Source organism: Moschus berezovskii, chromosome X (assembly GCF_049115385.1).
Source record: "Moschus berezovskii isolate FMDL1 chromosome X, NW_MosBer_1.0, whole genome shotgun sequence".
Lineage (NCBI taxonomy): Eukaryota > Metazoa > Chordata > Mammalia > Artiodactyla > Moschidae > Moschus > Moschus berezovskii.
The window spans coordinates 58,475,479-58,500,999 of NC_142488.1; the positions used below are offsets into that span (position 1 = coordinate 58,475,479).

The 25,521-nt window shown below is 40.4% G+C and overlaps 1 pseudogene; it reads right to left on the reverse strand.

Annotated features, from left to right (window-relative positions):
- Nucleotides 1–23,864: 23,864 nt before the first annotated feature.
- LOC129535138 (proteasome subunit alpha type-1 pseudogene) lies at nt 23,865–24,670 on the reverse strand (annotated as a pseudogene).
- Nucleotides 24,671–25,521: the final 851 nt, after the last annotated feature.

Genomic DNA, 25,521 nt, shown 5'->3' on the forward strand with positions numbered 1-25,521 from the left:
AAAGAGCAATATTGCATAGGAACCTGGAATGTTAGGTCCATGAATCAAGGCAAATTGGAAGTGGTCAAACAGGAGATGGCAAGAGTGAACGTCTACATTCTAGGAATCAGTGAATTAAAATGGACTGGAATGGGTGAATTTAACTCAGATGACCATTATATCTACTACTGTGGGCAGGAATCCCTTAGAAGAAATGGAGTAGCCATCATGATCAACAAAAGAGTACGAAATGCAGTACTTGGATGAAATCTGAAAAAAGACAGAAAGATTTCTGTTCGTTTCCAAGGCAAACCATTCAATATTACAGTAATCCAGGCCTATGCCCCAACCAGTAACGCTGAAGAAGCCGAAGTTGAACGGTTCTATGAAGACCTACAAGACCTTTTAGAACTAACACCCAAAAAAGATGTCCTTTTCACTATAGGGGACTGGAATGCAAAAGTAGGAAGTCAAGAAACACCTGGAGTAACAGGCAAATTTGGCCTTGGAGCACGGAATGAAGCAGGACGAAGGGTAATAGAGTTTTGCCAAGAGAACACACTGGTCATAGCAAACACCCTCTTCCAAACACACAAGAGAAGACACTACACATGGACATCACCAGATGGTCAACACCGAAATCAGATTGATTATATTGTTTGCAGCCAAAGATGGAGAAGCTGTATAGAGTTAGCAAAAAGAAGACCAGGAGCTGACTGTGGCTCAGATCATGAACTCCTTATTGCCACATTTAGACTTAAATTGAAGAAAGTAGGGAAAACCAATAGGCAATTCAGATATGACCTAAATCAAATACCTTATGATTAAACAGTGGAGGTGAGAAATAGATTTAAGGGACTAGATTTGATAGATAGAGTGCCTGAGGAACATTGTACGGACGTTCGTGACATTGTATAGGAGACAGGGACCAAGGGCATCCCCATGGAAAATAAATGCAAAAAAGCAAAATGGCTGTCTGAGGAGGCCTTACAAATAGCTGTGAAAAGAAGAGAAGTGAAAAACAAAGGAGAAAAGGAAAGATATAAGCATCTGAATGCAGAGTTCCAAAGAATAGCAAGGAGAGATAAGAAAGCCTTCCTCAGTGATCAATGCAAAGAAAGAGAGGAAAACAACAGAATAGGAAGAACAAGAGATCTCTTCAAAAAATTAGAGATTCCAAGGGAACATTTCATGCAAAGATGGGCTCGATAAAGGACAGAAATGTTATGGACCTAATAGAAGCGGAAGATATTAAGAAGAGGTGGCACGAATACACAGAAAAACTGTACAAAAAAGATCTTAACAACCAAGATAATTCACGATGGCGTGATCACTGACCTAGAGCCAAACATCTTGGAATGTGAAGTCAAGTGGGCCTTAGAAAGCATCACTATGAACGAAGCTAGTGGAGGTGATGGAATTCCAATTGAGCTGTTTCAAATCTTGAAAGATGATGCTGTGAAAGTGCTGCACTCAATACGCCAGCAAATTTGGTAAAGCCAGCAGTGGCCACAGGACTGGAAAAGTTCAGTCTTCATTCCAATCCCAAAGAAAGGCAATGCCAAAGAATGATCAAGCTACCGCACAATTGCATTCAACTCACACGCTAGTAAAGTCATGCTCAAAATTCTCCACGCCAGTCTTCAGCAGTATGTAAACCGTGAACTCCCAGATGTTCAAGCAGGTTTTAGAAAAGGCAGAGGCACCAGAGATCAAATTGCCAACATCCGCTGGATCATGGAGAAAGCAAGAGAGAGTTCCAGAAAAACATCTATTTCTGCTTCATTGACTATGCCAAAGCCTTTGACTGTGTCGATCACAATAAACTGTGGAAAATTCTGAAAGAGATGGGAATCCCAGACCACCTGACCTGCCTCTTGAGAAACCTGTATGCAGGTCAGGAAGCAAGAGTCAGAACTGGACATGGAACAACAGACTGGTTCCAAATAGGAAAATGAGTACGTCAAGGTTGTATATTGTCACCCTGCTTATTTAACTTATATGCAGAGTACATCATGAGGAACGCTGGGCTGGAAGAAGCACAAGCTGGAATCAAGATTGCTGGGAGAAATATTAATAACCTCAGATATGCAGATGACACCACCCTTATGGCAGAAAGTGAAGAGGAACTAAAGAGCCTCTTGATGAAAGTGAAGGAGGAGAGTAAAAATGTTGGCTTGAAGCTCAACATTAGAAAACGAAGATCATGGCATCTGTTCCCATCACTTCATGGGAAATAGATGGAAAAATAATGGAAACATTGTCAGACTTTATTTTTTTGGGCTTCAAAATCACTGCAGATGCTGATTGCAGCCAGGAAATTAAAAGACGCTTACTCCTTGGAAGGAAAGTTATGACCAACCTAGATAGTATATTAAAAAGCAGAGACATTACTTTGCCAACAAAGGTCCGTCTAGTCAAGGCTATGGTTTTTCCCGTGGTCATGTATGGATGTGAGAGTTGGACTGTGAAGAAAGCTGATCGCCAAAGAATTGATGCTTTTGAACTGTGGTGTTGGAGAAGACTCTTGAGAGTCCCTTGGTCTGCAAGGAGATCCAACCAGTCCATTCTAAAGGAGATCAATCCTGGGTGTTCACTGGAAGGACTGATGCTAAAGCTGAAATTGCAATACTTTGGCCACCTCATGCGACGAGTTGACTCACTGGAAAAGACTCTGATACTGGGAAAGGTTGGGGGTGGGAAAAGAAGGGGACGACAGAGAATGAGATGGCTGGATGGCATCACCGACTCTGTGGACAAGAGTTTGAGTGAACTCCGGGAGTTGGTGATGAACAGGGAGGCCTGGCGTGCTGTGATTCATGGGGTCTCAGAGACTCGGACATGACTGAGCGACTGAACTGAACTGATCTGAACTGAAGGTGCTTAATTATGAGTTGTTGGGGAGTCCTCTTTAGGGGCATTGGACCTCCAATAAAATGCAATTTTTAAATGAAACTTCATCCCTTTGACCATTGGAATATACTTCTAATTATATAAAACCTGCTGGCCTTACATGAAAAACTGACAAGAACACCTTGGTTAAAATGTGCCTGTTTGATTCGGGCACAAATACCACATTTCAAATGTAATAGTAGCTTTTAACAATGTAATTGAAAAGTTCCAATAAATTAGCAGTGCCTAAGTAACCTAGCACCTAAATACCTTGCTGGTCTTGATAAAAGCTGTGACTACACCCAGGGCCTTCTGTCAATGACAGCCTAATATTACAGAACACATTCTTGGTGTCAAATACTGTTGTCCCTGCAAGAACCTCCGTTTGGAATTGTTTTCTATAATAAAGAAGACAGACCTGCTTTCCATTTTTATGCTTTGCCCAAGTGAAAGAATCACTAAGGTTTGTATTATTCCCTTGGTCTAGACAAAAGGTGATACTAAAACTTACCTTTGTCTCAGTCACTTCTGTGAGTCTGTGCTTTTTGTGTAAAGTCTCACTCATTTAGAATGGGAAACTTGTACTCATAGTTATATCTTTGGAACTAAAAAAAATTGGTCATAGTCAGATAAGGATGGATATGCGAGGCAAGGTTGGGAGGACAAATAGAACTGAGTCATACTAGCAGACACCTGCACCACCACTGCAGTGCATGTGAGGGGTCTGGGGGCCCATTATACTGCCACAATCAGCATGTGCTGTGCTAAGTCGCTTCAGTTGTGTCCAACTCTTTCAGCCCTATGGACTGTAGTCTGCCAGGCTCCTCTGTCCATGGGATTCTCTAGGCAAGAATACTGGAGTGGGTTGTCATGCTCTCCTCCAGGGTATCTTCCCAACCCAGAGACTGATCCCTCATCTCTTATCTCCTGCATTGCAGGTGGGTTCTTTACCATTAGTGCTACCTGGGAAGCCCCCATAATCAGCATCTCTCTCCAAAATACCATACTGTGGTGAGAAAAAATTACTCTAGCATCATAATACCTGAGAAAATAAACCATTTTCTAGCTATGTGAACTTGAGCAAGACACTTCATCTCTCTGAGTCTCAGATTATCTATAAAACTGTGATGCTACTTGCTACATAAGGTTACAGTGTGTCCTGAATAAAATGATGGGTATAGAAGCATTTGACTTGTTAATCCAACCATAGCATCCATAGAGACCTGGATAGGCAATTCTCTATGATTAACAAAGTATCCGGGGGTACAGGTATAACAAAAGCAACAGGTGGGATTGTTGAGACACATGTGGTATTCTTTCCTTTGTTCTGATCCCCTAGGCCCAGATGAGGTACTATTTACATAAGAAGCCACATGTGAGCATTCTGAATTTCCCAGGTGGACTAAACATTCTCTTTTCAGTAAACAGCATGGACTTAGGAGTAAGACTGACTGGTTTCAAATCCTGCTCCATCATTTACTTGGCTATGTGACTTTGTGCAAATGATTTAATTCTCAAGCCTTAGTGTCTACAATTAGGATAACAGTCGAATAAATGCATTGCATTTAAAACACTTGGAACAATGCTTCACACAATATAAGTGCTACAAAGTATTTTTATATTAGTACTTGTTTACATACGGTACCTTTATTACCACAATGGCAGTGTTAGTCACAATATATTACCCTCATCTGTTAGTAGTTTGTGACACTTTCCCTGTTACTTGACTAGGAACATGTCAAATGCAAATAATTCATACTCATTATGAAAATTTCAAATCATGGTATGTGAGTAAAACAAAGGATGACCTTTTTTCTTTACCCCAAAGGTAGCCATAATTTTCTTTCGTGAGTTTATATCTTTGAAAATATACATATGGGGTCATAATATACATACTGTCTTATCACCTGTCCTTTCCACCTAAGAATGGTGTCAGTCTTCTCTTGCAGAAAGATAATTTTTCTCCTTTGCTAGATTCAATAATTCTGAGGCTACCCATAAGATTGTTATTAATATTTTATCTATAACTCTTTTAAAAATGTAGATACTTTGTATTTGAGACATTATTTATTTAGCCTAGAGATGTACCTATGAATTAAAAGAGCCCTTGCCATAACTCCACTGGAGAAGGGAAAGGATACCCACTCCAATATTCTGGCCTGGAAAATTCCATGGACTGTATAGTCCATGGGGTAGCAAAGAGTCAGACATGATTGAACCACTTTCACTTTGACATAACTTAGCATACCACAGAACCACGACAGTTTAGAAGCTTTTCCAAGAGTAACTGTAGATATTACAGTTAATGGTTTTATGTAAGATGATAAACACTGGTGGATGCTGGTGGTTCCTCTTTTGCTAATCAATCTCTTGAGCTGGCCTTGGATGCCAGGTAAAGTTGACGTGTTGTTTAGGAAGAAGCCCTTAAGAACAAGGTAGTTGGGAGGGAGAAAGGAAGTGAGAAAGGGACGAATGAAACCATCTCAGAGTCCATCAGGAGCACCATGAAACAAAGAGTAGTTTTTGAGTAATTAGAGAAGGATAAATATTAATTATTTTTTAAAATCTTGATAGAATTCACTTGTGATACCATTTAACCTGATTTTCTTTGTTTTTGTTGGGAGTACTCTGATTACTGACTCAATTACATTTACTAACAATTTGTCCATCAGATATTCTGGTTCTTCATGATTCAGCCTTGGAAGAGTGTATGTTACTAGTAATGTATCCATTACTTCTAATTAGTTGGCATATAAAGGTTTCTAAAAGATGATACTGTTAAACTGCTACCCTCAGTATGTCAACAAATTTAGAAAACTCATCAGTGGCCACAGGAATGGAAAAATTCAGTTTTCATTGCAATCCCAAAGAAGGGCACTGCTAAAGAATGCTCAAACTACTGCACTATTGCACACATTTCATATGATAGCAAAGTAATGCTCAAAATTCTCCAAGATAGGCTGCAAAAGTATGTGAACAGAGAACTCCTAAATGGTCAGACTGGACTTAAAAAAGGCAGGGGAACCAGAGATCAAATTGCCAACATCCGTTGGATCACAGAAAAGCAAGAGAATTTCAGACAAACACCTATTTCTGCTTCATTGACTACACTAAAGCCTTTGACTGTGGGGATCATAACAAACTGTAAAATACTTAAAGAGATGGGAATACCAGCCCACCTTACCTGTCTCCTACAAAAACTCTATACAGGTCAAAAAGCAACAGTTAGAACTGGACATGTAAATAGACTGGTTTAAAATTGTGAAAGGAGTACTTCAAGGCTATATATTGTAACCCTTTTTATTTAACTTACATACAGTACATAATTCAAAATGCCAAGCTGGATGAAGCACAAGCAGTAATCAAGATTTCTGAGAGAAATATCAATAACCTCAGATATGCAGATGACACCACCCTTATGGCAGAAAGCAAAGAAGCCCTAAAGAGCAACTTGATGAAGGTGAAAGACAAAAGTGAGAAAGCTGTCTTAAAACTCAGTCCAGACGGCTTCACAGCTGAATTCTACCAAATATTTAGAGAAGAGCTAACACCTATCCTACTCAAACTCTTCCAGAAAATTGCAGAGGAAGGTAAACTTCCAAACTCATTCTATGAGGCCAGCATCACCCTAACACCAAAACCTGACAAAGACGCCACAAAAAAAGAAAACTACAGGCCAATATCACTGATGAACATAGATGCAAAAATCCTTAACAAAATTCTAGCAATCAGAATTCAGCAACACATTAAAAAGATCATACATTATGACCAAGTGGGCTTTACCCCAGGGATGCAAGGATTCTTCAATACCTGCAAATCAATCAATGTACTACACCACATTAACAAAATGAAAAATAAAAGCCATATGATTATCTCAATAGATGCAGAGAAAGACTTTGACAAAATTCAACATCCATTTATGGTAAAAAACCATCCAGAAAGCAGGAATAGAAGGAACTTACCTCAACATAATAAAAGCTATAAATGACAAACCCACAGCAAACATTATCCTCGATGGTGAAAAAATGAAAGCATTTCCCCTAAAGTCAGGAACAAGACAAGGGTGCCCACTCTCACCACTACTATTCAACATAGTTTTGGAAGTTTTGGCCACAGCAATCACAGCAGAAAAATACATAAAAGGAATCCAAATTTGAAAAGAAGAAGTAAAACTCTCACTGTTTCACAATGACATGATCCTCTACACAGAAAACCCTAAAGACTCTACCAGAAAATTACTAGAGCTAATCAATGAATATAGTAAAGCTGCAGGATGTAAAATCGACACACAGTAATCCCTTGCATTCTTATACACTAATAACGAGATAATAGAAAGAGAAATTAAGGAAACAATTCCATTCACCATTGCAACAAAAAGAATAAAATAATTAGGAATATATCTACCTAAAGAAACAAAAGACCTATATATAGAAAACTATAAAACACTGGTGAAAGAAATCGGAGAGGACACAAATAGATGGAGAAATGTACCTTGTTCATGGATTGGAAGAATAAATATATTGAAAATGAGTATATTACCCAAAGTAATTTATAGGTTCAATGCAATCCCTATCAAGATACCAAAGATATTTTTCACAGAGCTAGAACAAATAATTTCAGAATATTTATGGAAATACAAAATACCTCGAACAGCCAAAGCAAACTTGAAGAAGAAGAATGGAACGGGGGAAATCTACCTGCTGGACTTCAGGCTCTACTACAAAGCCAGAGTCATCAAGACAGTATGGCACTAGAATAAAGACAGAAATATAGATCAATGGAACAAAATAGAAAGCCGAGAGATAAATCCACGCACCTACGGACAACTTATCTTTGACAAAGGAGGCAAGAATATTCATTGGAGGAAAGACAATCTCTTTAACACGTGGTGCTGGGAAAACTGGTCAGCCACTTGTAAAAGAATGAAACTAGAACACTCCCTAACACCATATACAAAAATAAACTCAAAATGAATTAGAGAGCTAAATGTAAGACCAGATTCTATAAAACTCCTAGAGGAGAATGTAGGCAAAACATCCTCCGACATAAATCACAGCAGGGTCCTCCATGATCCACCTCCCAGAATATTGGAAATAAAAGCAAAAATGAACAAATTAAAATAATTAAAATCAAAAGCTTCTGCACAGCAAAGGAAACTATAAGCAAGGTGAAAAGACAGCCTTCAGAATGGGAGAAAATAATAGCAAATGAAGCAACTGATAAAGGATTAATCCCCAAAATATACAAGCAGCTCCTGCAGCTCAATTCCAGAAAAGTAAATGACCCAATCAAAAAATGGTCCAAAGAACTAAACAGACATTTCTCCAAAGACATAAAGATGGTTAACAAACACATGAATAAATGCTCAACATCCCTCATAATCAGAGAAATGCAAATCAAAACCACAATGCGATACCATTTCACACCAGTCAGAATGGCTGCTATCCAAAAGTCTACATGCAATAAATGCTGGAGAGGGTGCGGAGAAAAGGGAACCCTCTGACACTGTTGGTGAGAATGCAAATTAGTACAGCCACTATGAAGAACAGTGTGGAGATTCCTCAAAAACTATAAATAGAACTGCCATATGATCCAGCAATTGCACTCCTGGGCATACACACAGAGGAAACCAGAATTGAAAGAGACACATGTACTCCAATGTTCATCGCAGCACTTTTTATAATAGCCAGGACATGGAAGCAACCTAGATGTCCATCTGCAGACGAATGGGTAAGAAAGCTTTGGTACATATACACAATGGAGTATTATTCAGCCATTAAAAAGAATACATTTGAATCAGTTCTAATGAGGTGGATGAAACTGGATCCTATTATACAGAGTGAAGTAAGCCAGAAAGAAAACCACCAATACAGTATACTAACGCATATATATGGAATTTAGAAAGATGCAAATGATAACCCTGTATATGAGACAGCAAAAGAGACACAGATGTATAGAAGAGTCTTCGGGACTCTGTGGGAGAGGGTGAGGGTGGGATGATTTGGGAGAATGGCATTGAAACACGTATGTTGTCATATGTGAAACGAATCACTAGTTTAGGGTTGATGCATGTTATAGGATGCTCGGGGATTGCGTACGGGGATGGCCCAGAGGGAGGATGGAGGGAGGAGGGAGGTGGAGGGGGGGTTCAGGAGGGGAAAAAAAAATAAGTATGGTCCGGGTGCTATTTTCTTTATTGCTTTGGGTTAGAGTTTATACATCTTTTCTGTGTTTCCTGTCTGGAGAAGATCCTTTAGCATTTGTTGAAGAGCTGTTTTGGTGATGCTGAATTCTCTCAGCTTTTGCTTGTCTGTAAAGTTTTTGATTTCTCCTTCATATTTGAATGAGATCATTGCTGGGTACAGTAATCTGGGCTGTAGGTTATTTTCTTTCATCACTTTAAGTATGTGTTGCCATTCCCTCCTGGCCTGAAGAGTTTCTGTTGAAAAATCAGCTGATATCCTTATGGGAATCCCCTTGTGTGTTATTTGCTGCTTTTCCCTTGCTGCTTTTAATATTTGTTCTTTGTGTTTGATCTTTGTTAATTTGATTAATATGTGTCTTGGAGTATTTCACCTTGGTTTTACCCTGTTGGGGACTCTGCGTTTCTTGGAGTTGGGTGATTATTTCTTTCCCCATTTTAGGGAACTTTTCAACTATTATCTCCTCAGGTATTCTCTCATGGTATTTCTTTTTGTCTTCTTCTTCTGGGACTCCTATGATTCGAATGTTGTGTTTAACATTGTCCCAGAGGTCTCTAATATTGTCCTCATTTGTTTTAATTCGTTTTTCTTTTTTCCTCTCTGTTTCATTTATTTCTACAATTCTATCTTCTAGCTCACTTTTCCTGTCTTCTTCCTCTGTTATTCTACTGTTTGTTCCCTCCAGAGTGTTTCTGATCTCATCTATTGCACTATTCATTGTATATTGACTCTTTTTTATTTCCTCTAAGTCCTTATTAAACCTTTCTTCCATCTTCTCAATCCTTTTCTCCAGTTTATTTATCTGTAACTCCATTTTGCTTTCAAGATTTTGAATCATTTTCACCATCAAAATTCGAAATTCTTTATCAGGTAGATTCCCTATATCTTCCTCTTTTGTTTGTGTTGGTGGGCATTTATCTTGTTCCTTTACTTGCTGGGTATTTCTCTGCCTCTTCATCTTGCTTATATTGCTTTGCTTGGGGTGGCCTTTCCCTCTTCTGGCAGTTTGTGGAGTTCTCTTTATTATGTAGTTTCCTCGCTGTGTGTGGGTTTGGACGGGTGACTTGTCAAGGTTCCCTGGTGTCAGTGTTGAAGCTTGTGTCAGTGTTCTAGTGGGTGGAGCTGGGTTTCTTCTCTCTGGAGTACAATGCAGTGTCCAGAGTTATGAAATGTCAGTGGGTTTGGAGTGACTTTGGGCAGCTTGTATACTGAAGCTCAGGGCTAGGCTAGCCTACCAGGCTCCTCCATTCATAAGGCTGCAGTCCGTGGGGTCGCTAAGGGTTGGACGCGACTGAGCGACTTCACTTTCACTTTTCACTTTCACACATTGGAGAAGGAAATGGCAACCCACTCCAGTGTCCTTGTCTGCAGAATCCCAGGGACGGGGAGCCTGATGGGCTTCCGTCTATGGGGTCACACAGAGTCGGACACCACTGAAGTGACTTAGCAGAAGCAGCAGCAGCAGCTGGAGAATTTGCGTGGTATGTCTTGCTCTGGAACTGGTTGAACCTTGGGTGGTGCTTGGTTTTAGTGTAGGTACGGAGGTGTTTGATGAGCTCCTATTGATTAATGTTCCCTGGAGTCAGGAGTTCTCTGGTGTTCTCAGGATTCGGGCTTAAGCCTCTTGGCTCTGGTTTTTGGTCTTATTCTTGGAGTAGCCTCTAGACTTCTCTGTCATTTCCAAGGTGGTTCCCTCTGTTTTAGCTTCTGTTTGTTGGTCTCTTCAGTGTCTGATTTCCACCCTGACACTAGGGAGCGGGTGGACACTTTTTAAGGCTCAGTTGTTCAGTCCTGTTCTGTCAAGGCAGGGATGCTACAGACAAATATGTCTGGCGTCTATGGGGAGTGCTCGCAGCGTCTCGGCCACACTGGGTTTGCCCCCACTCACAGCGCATGTGTTGTCCCAGTCTACACTTCACAGGCTCTAGGTTGCTCTGCCGGGAAGTGTCCAAGGCCGGCGCTGGGTTGTATGCACTTCCCAGGTCTGATTGGCTCAAGTTCAGGTTCTCAGGTACTCCACAAAGGTGCAGATTTGGCTGGGTCTGCATTTTGTGCCTTCCCCAGTCCGAGCAGCTCAGGTGACCAGGTGTTTGGCGATCGTGGTCGCTGCAACTTATCGCCTCCTCAGTCCCTGCCACTCGGTTTTCTGGGTGTACAACCGGCGCACCTTCTTAGGCGGATATCGCCTGGACCGAGCCCAAGAAGTCTTTGTTAGCAACAAACCTGCTTGCAGTTTTTTTCGGATGCCTTTCTGGGGCCACGGTTGCCCCCTCCAGCTCTGGCTGACCTCCCTGCCTGTCTCAGCGGGGATGGGGGATGGGCTGACCACAGCCGGCTCGCTCTGCTCAGCCCTTTGTTCTGTGAGTGGGGCTGGCGGAGTCTTACGTTAGAGCTTTCTGCCTTTTCGTGGGGAAGCTATCCCAGTCTTCTTTGCTATCTCCAGTTAGTTCTCTCAGATTGTTCTCATGGCATTCAAGCCCAGTCCTCTCTCTAAGCAGTTCAGCCGGCTCCACAGTATGGAATTCTTGACTCAAAAATTTTCCTTAAAACTATATAGACATTGTTCTATTATTTCCTGGCATTTAATGTTGCATGCAATTATAAGACTATTTTGAATTTTATTCTTTCATAGATTACTTTTGATGCTGTCTAGGAACATGCAGAATTTATTGTTTATTTATCCAGTTCAAAAGTGTCACAGGAATTTATTTATGTGTATTTTAATTTTTATTATGCTTTAAAAATAGACCTTCAATATTTAAGTTTATGTGTTTCTTCACTTTACTAAAATGTCATCAAATGAATAGAGAAAGTATAACTGCAAATATAAAATAAGAACAGTAGAGGAGATCATAGCAGGGGAAAGCTGACAACAAATTTTAGAAGTTGAAAACTTTGATAAATAAAAATTTCAAAAAACAAATCAGAAAGTCATTAAAGCTTCCAGAAAAGAAGAACAGTCAAGGAAGTAAATCTGAGTCAAGAAATAGATTTTTTAACAGCAATACTGGAAGCTAGAAGACAATAGACTATTTTGAGGAAATGCTATTTCTATTCCAGCATTCTATACCCAGGCAAACTGTTAATCAAATGTGAGAATAGTATAAATGCATTTTTTAATGTAAAGAAGCTCAAAAATTATCTAATGTGCATTTTTTTTCTTTCAATGGGATAATATCATCTATGTAAACCTAGGGATGACACTATGAAAGAGTAAAAGGATAAGAAATTGGACAGATGGAAGCTGGAATCAAATGCAGAAGAAAGAGAAAGTCAATTCCCAGCATAGTAGCTTTAAGAAAAAAGGTAGTTGTGCATGTGTTTAGAGAGCAAGTAAATCCAGGTAGTAGCAGGAATACGGGTTGTCCCAAAAGGATCTCATTTTCTCTCAAAAACATGGTAACCAATATACTACCTGATTGCATCAAAAGAGTTTTAATGTCACTGGTATAGTTTAGGGGTGGTTATTGATATGTACATATAAGAGTAAGCAAACAAAAATATGAAACTGACAACCTTAGTGTCTGAGAACAACCTCTTAGTTACAAATTGGAATTTGAGTGAGCTTCTTGAGTTTCTGGAATCAACCAGTACTCCCTCTGTGCTCCAGTTCTTTTCTCTCCATTTACCAGATGTCTTCAGGCAAAAATGATACCACATACTCCATAATAATGATGTCTGAGGGGATGATTCATTCAATTTATTATAGAAAATAATTAAGATACAGAACATAACTATTTATTAACTACTGCATTAAAATCCCTGGGTTCTCAAACAAGGTATGATCCAGGCTTCAGTTCAGATCATTTCAGTTCAGTCGCTCAGTCGTGTCCGACTCTTTGCGACCCCATGAATCACAGCACGCCAGGCTTCCCTGTCCATCACCAACTCCCAGAGTTCACTCAAACTCATGTCCATCGAGTCGGTGATGCCATCCAGCCATCTCATTCTCTGTCGTCCCCGACTCCTCCCACCCCCAATCCCTTCTAGCATTAGACTCTTTTCCAGTGAGTCAACTCGTCTCATGAGGTGGCCAAAGTATTGAAGTTTCAGCTTTAGCATCAGTCCTTCCAATGAACACCCAGGATTGATCTCCTCTAGAATGGACTGGTTGGATCTCCTTGCAGTCCAAGGGACTCTCAAGAGTCTTCTCCAACACCACAGTTCAAAAGCATCAATTCTTCGGCGATCAGCTTTCTTCACAGTCCAACTCTCACATCCATACATGACCATGGGAAAAAACATAGCCTTGACTAGACGGACCTTGGTTGGCAATGTAATGTCTCTTGTTTAGAAGCCTTGAATTATTTTTCCATACCAGTAATGAACTCCATCATTGACCTGAATTACTTTATTAAAAAAAAAAAAACTGTTTTAAGTGGTAAAATGAAGATATTTGACAAGATAAATATCTTTCGTTTTAGATTCATGGTATGTTTCTCCATTAATTCTTCTACTTTGTTTTCCTCAGGTTTTTTTTTTTTGTGTGTGTGTGTGCTTCATAAAGATTTTATATATTTCATTCTGCATAAATATTATTTTCTGATTTGTTATCGATGGACACTGACATATATTGCATTGTCTTACTGGTAATTACTGGCACAGAGTTGTGCAATCATCATCACTATCTAACTTTATCACATTTTGTCACCCTGAAAGGAAGCCTCATATCCATTAGGATTTTTTTCCCATTCCCTACTCCAGACCTAAGAAAAATCTATTCTACTAGCTGTCTCTAACTGTTTGCCTGTTCCAGACATTTCATATAAATTGAATCATAATATATGTGATATATTTTGTGATAGCCTTATTTCAAGGTTCATCTATGTTGTTTCACATATAAGTACACTCCATTATCTGCTGAATCCCATTTTGCTGCTTGTATATACCACATATTTTATGCATGCATCATTTGACAAATATTTGGGTTACTTTTACTTTTTGAATATTATTAGTAATGCTGCTTTGAAAATGTGTGCACAAGTTCTTGTATGAATGTATGTGTTTAGTTCTTTCAGGCTATATAACTAAGAATGAAGTTGTTGGGCCACATGGCACTGTAGATCTAACATTTTGATGATCTGCCAAACTGTTTTCCAATGTTGCTGCAAAGTTTTAAATTTCCATTAGGGAAGTATGAGGGTTGCAACTTTTCCATATCCTTGTCAACCCTTGTTATTGATTTCTTTTTTTTTTTTATAGTCACCCTAATGAGTATGAAGTGGTATACTATTGTGGTTTATATTTGCATTCCCCTAATGCTCCTATTCATGGGTTCACAAAGAGTCAGGCACGACCGAGCGACTGAACTGAACTGAAATGACTAATGATGTTGAGCATGTTTTCATGGGGTTATAAGTCATTTACTTACATCTTATTTCTAAAACTATCTATTCAAATTCTGTGCTCATTTTTAAAATTTATTTGGTGTTTAATTGTTGATTTATGAGAGTTCTTTATATATCCTGAAGTATTGCTGTTTAGTCACTAAGTCGTGTCCAGCTTTTTTTATGGCCCCATGGACAGAGAGTAGCCTACAAGACTTCTTTATCCATGAGATTTCCCAGGCAAGAATATTGTAGTGGGTTGTCATTTACTTCTTCAGGGAATCTTCCCGACCCACGGAAGTCTCTTGCATTCGTAGGTGGATTCTTTACCACTGAGCTAGCAGTGAAGCCCCCATATCCTAAATACTACTCTCTTTTTAGATGTATGATTTGCAAACATTTTCTCCCATTTTATTGGTTGTATTTTCATTCTGTTATAGTATCCTTTGCCATGCATATTTTAGTTTGATAAAGTCCAGCTTATTTTTTCTCTGTCACTTTTGCTTTTAGTACCATATTAAAGAAAGTACTCGGAGAAGGCAATGGCAAGCCACTCCAGTACTCTTGCCTAGAAAATCCCATGGATGGAGGAGCCTGGTAGGCTGCAGCCCATGGGGTCGCTACGAGTCAGACATGACTGAGCGACTTCACTTTCATTTTCACTTTCACACATTGGAGAAGGAAATGGCAACCCACTCCAGTGTTCTTGCCTGGAGAATCCCAGGGACGGCAGAGCTTGGTCGGCTGCCTTCTATGGGGTCGCACAGAGTAGGACACGATTGAAGCGACTTAGCAGCAGCAGCAGCAAACAAAGTACTGCCTAAACCAAAGTCATGAAGAATTACTTATAAGAACTTTATCATATTAACCCTTATCTTTACGTCTGTGATACATTTTATGTAAATTTTTGAGTATGGTGGGAGGAAAGGTTTCAGTGTCATTCTCCCAGGCGCAACGAACCATGCAAAGAGGTGCGGCCGTGAGGAGCTACCCCACGCCTGAGGCCAGGGCCGGCGGCCGAGAGGAGCTACCCCAAGTCCAACAGGCTGTGGCTGTGCGGGCGCAGGAGGGCCGAGAGGAGCTACTCTGCGTTCAAGGCCAGTAGGGGCGGTCTTGAGGAGATACCCCTCATCCAAGGTAAGGTACAGCGGCTGCACTTTGCTGGAGCGGCTGTAAAGAGATTTTCCACGACCAAGGTAAGAGAAACCCAGAAGAGACGGTAGGTATTGGTAGGGGGCATCAGAGGGCAGACACACTGAAATCATAATCACAGGAAACTAGTTGATCTGATCACATGGACCACAGCCGAATGTGGTCCACTGGAGAAGGGAATGGCAAACCACTTCAGTATACTTGCCTTGAGAACCCCATGAACAGTAACAAAGGGCAAAATGATAGGAAACTGAATCAGGAATTCCCCAGGTCGGTAGGTGCCCAGTATGATACTGGAGCTCAGTGGAGAAATAACTATAGAAGGAATAAAGGGATGGAGCAAAAGTAAAACCAGTACCCAGTTGTTGATGTGACCAGTGATAGAAGCAAGGTCAGGTGCTGTAAAGAGCAATATTGCATAGGAACCTGGAATGTTAGGTCCATGAATCAAGGCAAATTGGAAGTGGTCAAACAGGAGATGGCAAGAGTGAACGTCGACATTCTAGGAATCAGTGAATTAAAATGGACTGGAATGGGTTAATTTAATTCGGATGACCATTATATCTACTACTGTGGGCAGGAATCCCTTAGAAGAAATGGAGTAGCCATCATGGTCAACAAAAGAGTCCAAAATGCAGTACTTGGATGCAATCTTAAAACTGACAGAATGAATTCTGTTCATTTCCAAGGCAAACCATTCAATATTACAGTAATCCAAGTCTATGCCCCAACCAGTAATGCTGAAGAAGCCGAAGTTAATCGGTTCTATGAAGACCTACAAGACCTTTTAGAACTAACACCCAAAAAAGATGTCCTTTTCATTATAGGGGACTGGAATGCAAAAGTAGGAAGTCAAGAAACACCTGGAGTAACAGGCAAATTTGGCCTTGGAGCATGGAATGAAGCAGGGCAAAGGCTAATAGAGTTTTGCCAAGAGAATGCACTGGTCATAGCAAACAGCCTCTTCCAACAACACAAGAGAAGACTTTACACATGGACATCACCAGATGGTCAACACCGAAATCAGATTGATTATATTGTTTGCAGCCAAAGATGGAGAAGCTGTATAGAGTTAGCAGAAAGAAGACCAGGAGCTGACTGTGGCTCAGATCATGAACTCCTTATTGCGAAATTCAGACTTAAATGGAAGAAAGTAGGGAAAACCACTAGACCATTCAGATATGACCTCAATCAAATCCCTTATGATTATACAGTGAAAGTGAGAAATAGATTTAAGGGACTAGATCTGATTGATAGAGTGCCTGATGAACTCTGGACGGAGGTTCGTGACATTGTACAGGAGACAGGGACCAAGACCATCTCCATGGAAAAGAAATGCAAAAGAACAAAATGGCTGTCTGAGGAGGTCTTACAAATAGCTGTGAAAAGAAGAGAGGCGAAAAGCAAAGGAGAAAAGGAAAGATATAAGCATCTGAAGGCAGAGTTCCAAAGAATAGCAAGGAGAGATAAGAAAGACTTCCTCAGTGATCAATGCAAAGAAATAGAGGAAAACAACAGAATAGGAAAAACAAGAGACCTCTTCAAGAAAATTAGAGATTCCAAGGGAACATTTCATGCAAAGATGGGCTCGATAAAGGACAGAAATGGTATGGTCCTAACAGAAGCAGAAGATATTAAGAAGAGGTGGCAGGAATACACAGAAGAACTGTACAAAAAAGATCTTCATGACCAAGATAGTCACGATGGCGTGATCACTGACCTAGAGCCAGACATCTTGGAATGTGAAGTCAAGTGGGCCTTAGAAAGCATCACTACTAACAAAGCTAGTGGAGGTGATGGAATTCCAGTTGAGCTATTTCAAGTCTTGAAAGATGATGCTGTGAAAGTGCTGCACTCAATATGTCAGAAAATTTGGAAAACTCAGCAGTGGCCACAGGACGGGAAGAGGTCAGTCTTCATTCCAATCCCAAAGAAAGGCAATGCCAAAGAATGATCAAGCTACCGCACAATTGCATTCAACTCACACGCTAGTAAAGTCATGCTCAAAATTCTCCAAGCCAGTCTTCAGCAGTATGTAAACCGTGAACTCCCAGATGTTCTAGCAGGTTTTAGAAAAGGCAGAGGCACCAGAGATCAAATTGCCAACATCCGCTGGATCATGGAGAAAGCAAGAGAGTTCCAGAAAAACATCTATTTCTGCTTATTGACTATGCCAAAGCCTTTGACTGTGTCAATCACAATAAACTGTGGAGCATTCTGAAAGAGATGGGAATCCCAGACCACCTGACCTGCCTCTTGAGAAACCTGTATGCAGGTCAGGAAGCAACAGTTAGAACTGGACATGGAACAACAGACTGGTTCCAAATAGGAAAAGGTGTACGTCAAGGTTGTATATTGTCACCTTGCTTATTTAACTTATATGCAGAGTACATCATGAGGAACGCTGGGCTGGAAGAAGCACAAGCTGGAATCAAGATTGCTGGGAGAAATATCAATAACCTCAGATATGCAGATGACACTACCCTTATGGCAGAAAGTGAAGAGGAACTCAAAAGCCTCTTGATGAAAGTGAAGGAGGAGAGTGAAAAGTTTGGCTTGAAGCTCAACATTCAGAAAACAAAGATCATGGCATCTGGTCTCATCACTTCATGGGAAATAGATGGAAAAGCAGTGGAAACAGTGTCAGACTTTATTTTTTTGGGCTCCAAAATCACTGCAGATGCTGATTGCAGCCATGAAATTAAAAGATGCTTGCTACTTGGAAGGAAAGTTATGACCAACCTTAATAGTATATTAAAAAGCAGAGACATTACTTTGCCAACCAAGGTCCGTCTAGTCAAGGCAATGGTTTTTCCCGTGGTCATGTATGGATGTGAGAGTTGGACTGTGAAGAAAGCTGATCGCCGAAGAATTGATGCTTTTGAACTTTGGTGTTGGAGAAGACTCTTGAGAGTCCCTTATACTGCAAGGAGATCCAACCAGTCTAAAGGAGATCAATCCTGGATGATGACGTGAGAGACGTGAGAGATGCCGGACCCGGCGCAACTGACCACGCAAAGAGGCGCGGCTGTGTGGATCAAGCATCTAAAGGAGATCAATCCTGGATGTTCATTGGAGGGACTGATGTGAAAGCTGAAACTTCAGTACTTTGGCCACCTCATGCGACGAGTTGACTCATTGGAAAAGACTCTGATGCTGGGAAAGGTTGGGGGCGGGAGGAGAAGGGGACAACGGAGAATGAGATGGCTGGATGGCATCACCGACTCTGTGGACATGAGTTTGAGTGTACTCCGGGAGTTGGTGATGGACAGGGAGGACTGGTGTGCTGTGATTCATGGGGTCGCGGAGAGTCGGACACGACTGAGCGACTGAACTGAACTGAACTGATATAATTGTGACAGTACAATTTGTTGAAGAGACTCTTCTTTCCACATTTGATAGTCTTAGGACCCTTGTTAAAAATCAATTGACCACAAATATAAAGTCTTGTTTCTTAACTCTCAGTTATATTTCATTAATATCTGTGACTATACTTATGACACTATCACACCTCCTTCTGAAGTCTTAATGTCAAATTTAAAGTTGTAAAAGTTGTGTACTCCAATTTGGTCCTGTTTGTCAACATTGTTTTGGCTATTTTGGGTCCATATGACTTTTAGGAGTAGCTTATCAACTTTGGGGATTTTGACAGCGATATCACTGAATATGCAGAGTAAATTTTAGCTTATTGCCATCTTAGTTATATTGGTTTTTTGGTCCATGATATGAAATATCTTGAGTCTGCGCCGCCAGCCCCGATGGCACAGACGTGAGAGACGCTGGCCCCGGTGGTGCAGACGCGAGAGACGCTGGCCCCGGTGGCGCAGACGCGAGAGACGCTGGCCCCAGCAGCGCAGACGTGAGAGATGCCGGACCCGGTGGAACCGACCACGCAAAGAGTCGTGCTGTGAGGAGCTACCCTACTCCTGAGGCCAGGGCCAGCGGCTGAGAGGAGCTACCCCAGGTCCAATAGGCGGTGGCTGCACGGACGCAGGACGGCCGAGAGAAGCTACTCCACGTTCAAGGACAGGAGGGGCGGCCTTGAGGAGATACCCCTCATCCAAGGTAAGGTGCAGTGGCTGCACTTTCTTGGAGCAGCTATGAAGAGATATCCCACGCCCAAGGTAAGAGAAAGCCAAATAAGATGATAGGTATTGCGAGGGGGCATCAGAAGACAGACACACTGAAATCATAATCACAGGAAACTAGTCGATCTGATCACATGGACCACAGCCGAATGTGGTCCACTGGAGAAGGGAATGGTAAACCACTTCAGTATACTTGCCTTGAGAACCCCATGAACAGTATCAAAGGGCAAAATGATAGGATACTGAATGAGGAATTCCCCAGGTCGGTAGGTGCCCAGTATGCTACTGGAGATCAGTGGAGAAATAACTCTAAAAGGAATAAAGGGATGGAGCAAAAGCAAAACCAATACCCAGTTGTGGATGTGACTGGTGATAGAAGCAAGGTCCGGTGCTATAAAGAGCAATATTGCATAGGAACCTGGAATGTTAGGTCCAAGAATCAAGGCAAATTGGAAGTGGTCAAACAGGAGATGGCAAGAGTGAACGTCTACATTCTAGGAATCAGTGAATTAAATTGGACTGGAATGGGTGAATTTAACTCAGATGACCATTATATCTACTACTGTGGGCAGGAATCCCTTAGAAGAAATGGAGTAGCCATCATGGTCAACAAAAGAGTCCGAAATGCAGTACTTGGATGCAATCTTAAAAACGACAGAATGATTTCTGTTCGTTTCCAAGGCAAACCATTCAATATTACAGTAATCCAGGCCTATGCCCCAACCAGTAACACTGAAGAAGCTGAAGTTGAATGGTTCTATGAAGACCTACAAGACCTTTTAGAACTAACACACAAAAAAGATGTCTTTTTCATTATAGGGGACTGGAATGCAAAAGTAGAAAGTCAAGAAACACCTGGAGTAACAGACAAATTTGGCTTTGGAGCACGGATTGAAGCAGGGCAAAGGCTAATAGAGTTTTGCCAAGAGAATGCACTGGTCATAGCAAAAACCCTCTTCCAACAACACAAGAGAAGACTCTACACATGGACATCACTAGATGGTCAACACTGAAATCAGATTGATTATATTCTTTGCAGCCAAAGATGGAGATGCTCTATACAGTTATCAAAAACAAGACCAGGAGCTGACTGTGGCTCAGAAAATGAACTCCTTATTGCCAAAATCAGACTTAAATTGAAGAAAGTAAGGAAAACCACTAGACCATTCAGATATAACCTAAATCAAATCCCTTATGATTATACAATGGAGGTGAGAAATAGATTTAAGGGACTAGATCTGATAGATAGTGCTTGATGAACTCTGGACGGAGGTTCGTGACATTGTACAGGAGACACGGACCAAGACCATCCCCATGGAAAAGAAATGCAAAAAAGCAAATGGCTGTCTGAGGAGGCCTTACAAATAGCTGTGAAAAGAAGAGAAGTGAAAAACAAAGGAGAAAAGGAAAGATATAAGCATCTGAATGCAGAGTTCCAAAGAATAGCAAGGAGAGATAAGAAAGCCTTCCTCAGTGATCAGTGCAACGAAATAGAGGAAAACAACAGAAAAGGAAAAACAAGAGATCTCTTCAAGAAAATTAGAGATTCCAAGGGAACATTTCATGCAAAGATGGGCTCGATAAAGGACAGAAATTGTATGGACCTAACAGAAGCAGAAGATATTAAGAAGAGGTGGCAAGAATACACAGAAGAACTGTACAAAAAAGGTCTTCACGACCAAGATAGTCACGAAAACGTGATCACTGACCTAGAGCCAAACATCTTGGAATGTGAAGTCAAATGGGCCTTAGAGAGCATCACTACGAACAAAGCTATTGGAGGTGATGGAATTCCAATTGAGCTATTTCAAATCCTGAAAGATGATGCTGTGAAAGTGCTGCACACAATATGCCAGCAAATTTGGAAAACTCAGCAGTGGCCACAGGACTGGAAGAGGTCAGTCTTCATTCCAATCCCAAATAAAGGCAATGACAAAGAATGCTCAAACTACTGCACAATTGCACTCATCTCACATGCTAGTAAAGTCATGCTCAAAATTCTCCAAGTCAGCCTTTAGCAATATGCGAACCGTTAACTCCCAGATGTTCAAGCAGGTTTTAGAAAAGGCAGAGACATCAGAGATCAAATTTTCAACATCCGCTGGATCATAGAGAAAGCAAGAGAGTTCCAGAAAAACATCTATTTCTGCTTCATTGATTATGCCAAAGCCTTTGACTGTGTGGATCACAATAAACTGTGGAAAATTCTGAAAGTGATGGGAATACCAGATTACCTGCCCTGCCCCTTGTGAAACCTGTATGCAGGTCAGGAAGCAACAGTCAGAACTGTATATGGAACAACAGACTGGTTCCAAATAGGAAAAGGAGTGAGTGAAGGCTGTATATTGTCACCTTGCTTATTTAACTTATATGCAGATTACATCATGAGGAACGCTTGGCTGGAAGAAGCACAAGCTGGTATCAAGTTTGCCGGGAGAAATATCAATAACCTCATATATGCAGATGACACCACCCTTATGGCAGAAAGTGAAGAGGAACTCAAAAGCCTCTTGATGAAAGTAAAAGAGGAGAGTTAAAAGGTTGGCTTGAAGCTCAACATTCAGAAAACAAAGATCATGGCATCTCGTCCCATCACTTCATGTCAAATAGATGGATAAACAGTGGAAACAGTGTCAGACTTTATTTTGGGGGAGCTCAAAAATCACTGCAGATACTGATTGCAGCCAGGAAATTAAAGGATGTTTACTCCTTGGAAGGAAAGTTATGACCAACCTAGATAACATATTAAAAAGCAGAGACATTACTTTTCCAGCAAAGGTCCGTCTAGTCAAGGCTATGGTTTTTCCCGTGGTCATGTATGTATGTGAGAGTTGGACTGTGAAAAAAGCTGATCGCCGAAGAATTGATGCTTTTGAACTGTGGTGTTGGAGAAGACTCTTGAGAGTCCCTTGGACTGCAAGGAGATCCAAACAGTCCATTCTAAAGGAGATCAATCGTGGGTGTTCTTTGGAAGGACTGATGCTGAAGCTGAAACTGCAATACTTTGGCCACCTCATGCGATGAGTTGACTCACTGAAAAACACTCTGATGCTGGGAAAGGTTGGGGGTGGGAGGAGAAGGGGACGACATCAAGAATGAGATGGCTGGATGGCATCACCGACTCTGTGGACATGGGTTTGAGTGAACTTCGCGAGTTGGTGATAGACAGGGAGGCCTGGCGTGCTGTGATTCATGGGGTCACAGAGAGTCAGACATGACTGAGCGACTGAACTGAACTGATGAAATATCTTTACATTTATTGGTTTTCCCCCAAATTTTTGTATTCTTTAATATAATATTCTTTCATATTGTTGCAAAATTTATTCCAAGTATTTCTTTTTATGTTTATTTAAGTAGAATTTCTTTCTTTATTTGGTTTTTAGTATTTTAATTGATAATACAATTGATTTTATTTATCTTGTATTCTACAAGCTTAATAAAATTATTTTTTCTAAAGTTTATAGTTGCTTCCTTAGAATTTTCTATAAACAAATCTAAGTCATCTGTAAATAGAGTTTTGCTCTTCCTTTCCAATCTACCCTTTATTTTTCAGGTGAAAGAATTTTATATCACAGTTGTTTTTAAAACCGCAAAGACACCATGTTCTTCATATAAAATACATTAGCACAGATGACTATGCTTTCTTGAAAATGATTATAGAAAACTTCTTAAGGAAAAATGGACTCCAATATATAGTTTCTGTGAAGTTGCTTGGGAAAAACTCACATCTGAACTGATTCCTAAAACATACCATTCCATTCCACCATTCTGCATCTTTTGGTTCAAAGTATAGAATATCATCATCAGTATATGCTCCTGCATTCCTACATGTATGATACATCAGTACAGTTCAGTTCACTGTTTGAAGAGTCTTCTCTAAACCCTCAGTTCAAATGCATCAATTTTACAGCTCTCAGCCTTCTTTATGTTCCAACTCTCACATCCATACATGACTACTGGAAAAACCATAGCTTTAAAGTAATGTCTCTGTTTTTTAATATGCTGTCTAGGTTGGTCATAGCTTTTCTTCCAAGCAGAAAGCATCTTTTAATTTCATGGTTGCAGTCACCATCTGCAGTGATTTTGGAACCCAAGAAAATAAAGTCTGTCACTATTTCTGTTGTTTCCCCATCTATATGCCATAAAGCGCTGAGACCAGATGCCATGATCTTCATTTTATGAATATTTAGTTAGTCTAATACATATGTAGACTGATTTATTATTTAATGTTCCATTGGTTCATCAGCCTTTTCTGTAGGTTCATCAGCAGGTTGAGTAGTCTGTGTCTTTCTCGCAGTCTTTCTTCAAGATCTTCCATGAGTGGAGACACATCACCATCATATACCAGAAATTCCAAGTCTTTACCAACAATTCCGTTGAAAGCATTCTTTGTAATTAGATCCTCTTCTGCAGGAAGTGTCTCTCAGAAGACATGCAGACCATGTTTACCCAGTTCATTCAAATTGCACTCCAAAACTTTGACATATATCTCTCCAAGTAAGTACAAGCTGATTGAGAATGGGCTCCAGTGGACATAGTCCTGCAGTCAAAATAGTTAGCAGATGGACAAATTTGGAAAATGTGAGGGCCTGTATCATAATCAACAATGAGCAGTCCAACATCATATGGTCTCCAGCCATATCACTGCATTGGTATCTGGGTTTTGCTTCCAATTAGGTATACAAGACAAGGCACAGGAAGAGGTCTTTCAGATACAAATCTGGAATCCAAACATCCCTGGCACATAAAATTACATAACATCTAGCATCAGCAGTAAGTCCTGCAACTGAAATAGCAATAGTGTTATCAACAAGGAACATTTTTTTCTGATGAGCTGCAAGTTCTGATTGTGCTCTTTTCAATGCAACCAACAATGAATGAGGTTTTTTTTGTTTTTGTTTTTGTTTTAATTTCAGATAAAAAGCCGTGGCTGAACCTTGTTTGACAGCTCCATTGCATATTCAATTAGATGAATCCTGCCCTGAGGACTCCAATCTGTTACATCATTTTCATACCGGTTGCAAAACATGGTTACAGTGCAATCCTGGCTTTTGCCTCCTGCAAATCTGCAGATCAAGCAGCTGATTATCTTTTATTAATATTTCCTCATCTGAGTGAACTGTCCTGACTAGAACCTATAGTTTGATGTTGCAAAAATATGGTGAAAGCAGACATGTTTGCCTTGTTTCTGATTTTAAGTGGAAAATATTGTCTTTCTTTATTAAGTTTGATGTTAACTGTGTTCCTTGGAGATTCCACTTATCAGATTGAGGAAGTTCCCTTCTATTCATAGTTATGTGAGTGCTGTTTTATATAAAAAGATAACGGGTTTTTTAAATTATTTTTAAAAAATTATTTTTAATTGTCAGAAAATTGCTTTACTATGTTGTGCTGGTTTCTGCCATACAAAACGGTGAATAGGCCATAAGTATACATATTCCCCTCCCTCTTGAAACTGCCTTCCACCCACCACCCTATCCCAGCCCTCTAGGTTGTCACAGAACACCCGGTTGAGCTCTGTGTTATACAGCAACTTCCCAGTAGCAATCTATTTTACATATGGTAATGTATATGTTTCAATGTAGCTCTCTCAATTTGTCCCAACTTCTCCTTCCCAGCTGTGTCCACATGTCTTTTCTCTATGTCAGTATCTCTATTTCTGCCCTGCAAATAAGTTCAACATATCATTTTTTCTAGCATATATATGCTTTAATATACAATATGCGTTTTTCTCTTTCTGACTTACTTCACTCTGTATAACAGGCTGCAGGTTCATCCACCTCAGTTCAGCTAACTCACATTTTTTCCATTTCATGGCTGAGTAATATTCTACTATATATATGTACCACCACTTCTTTATACATTCATCTTTGTAAATAG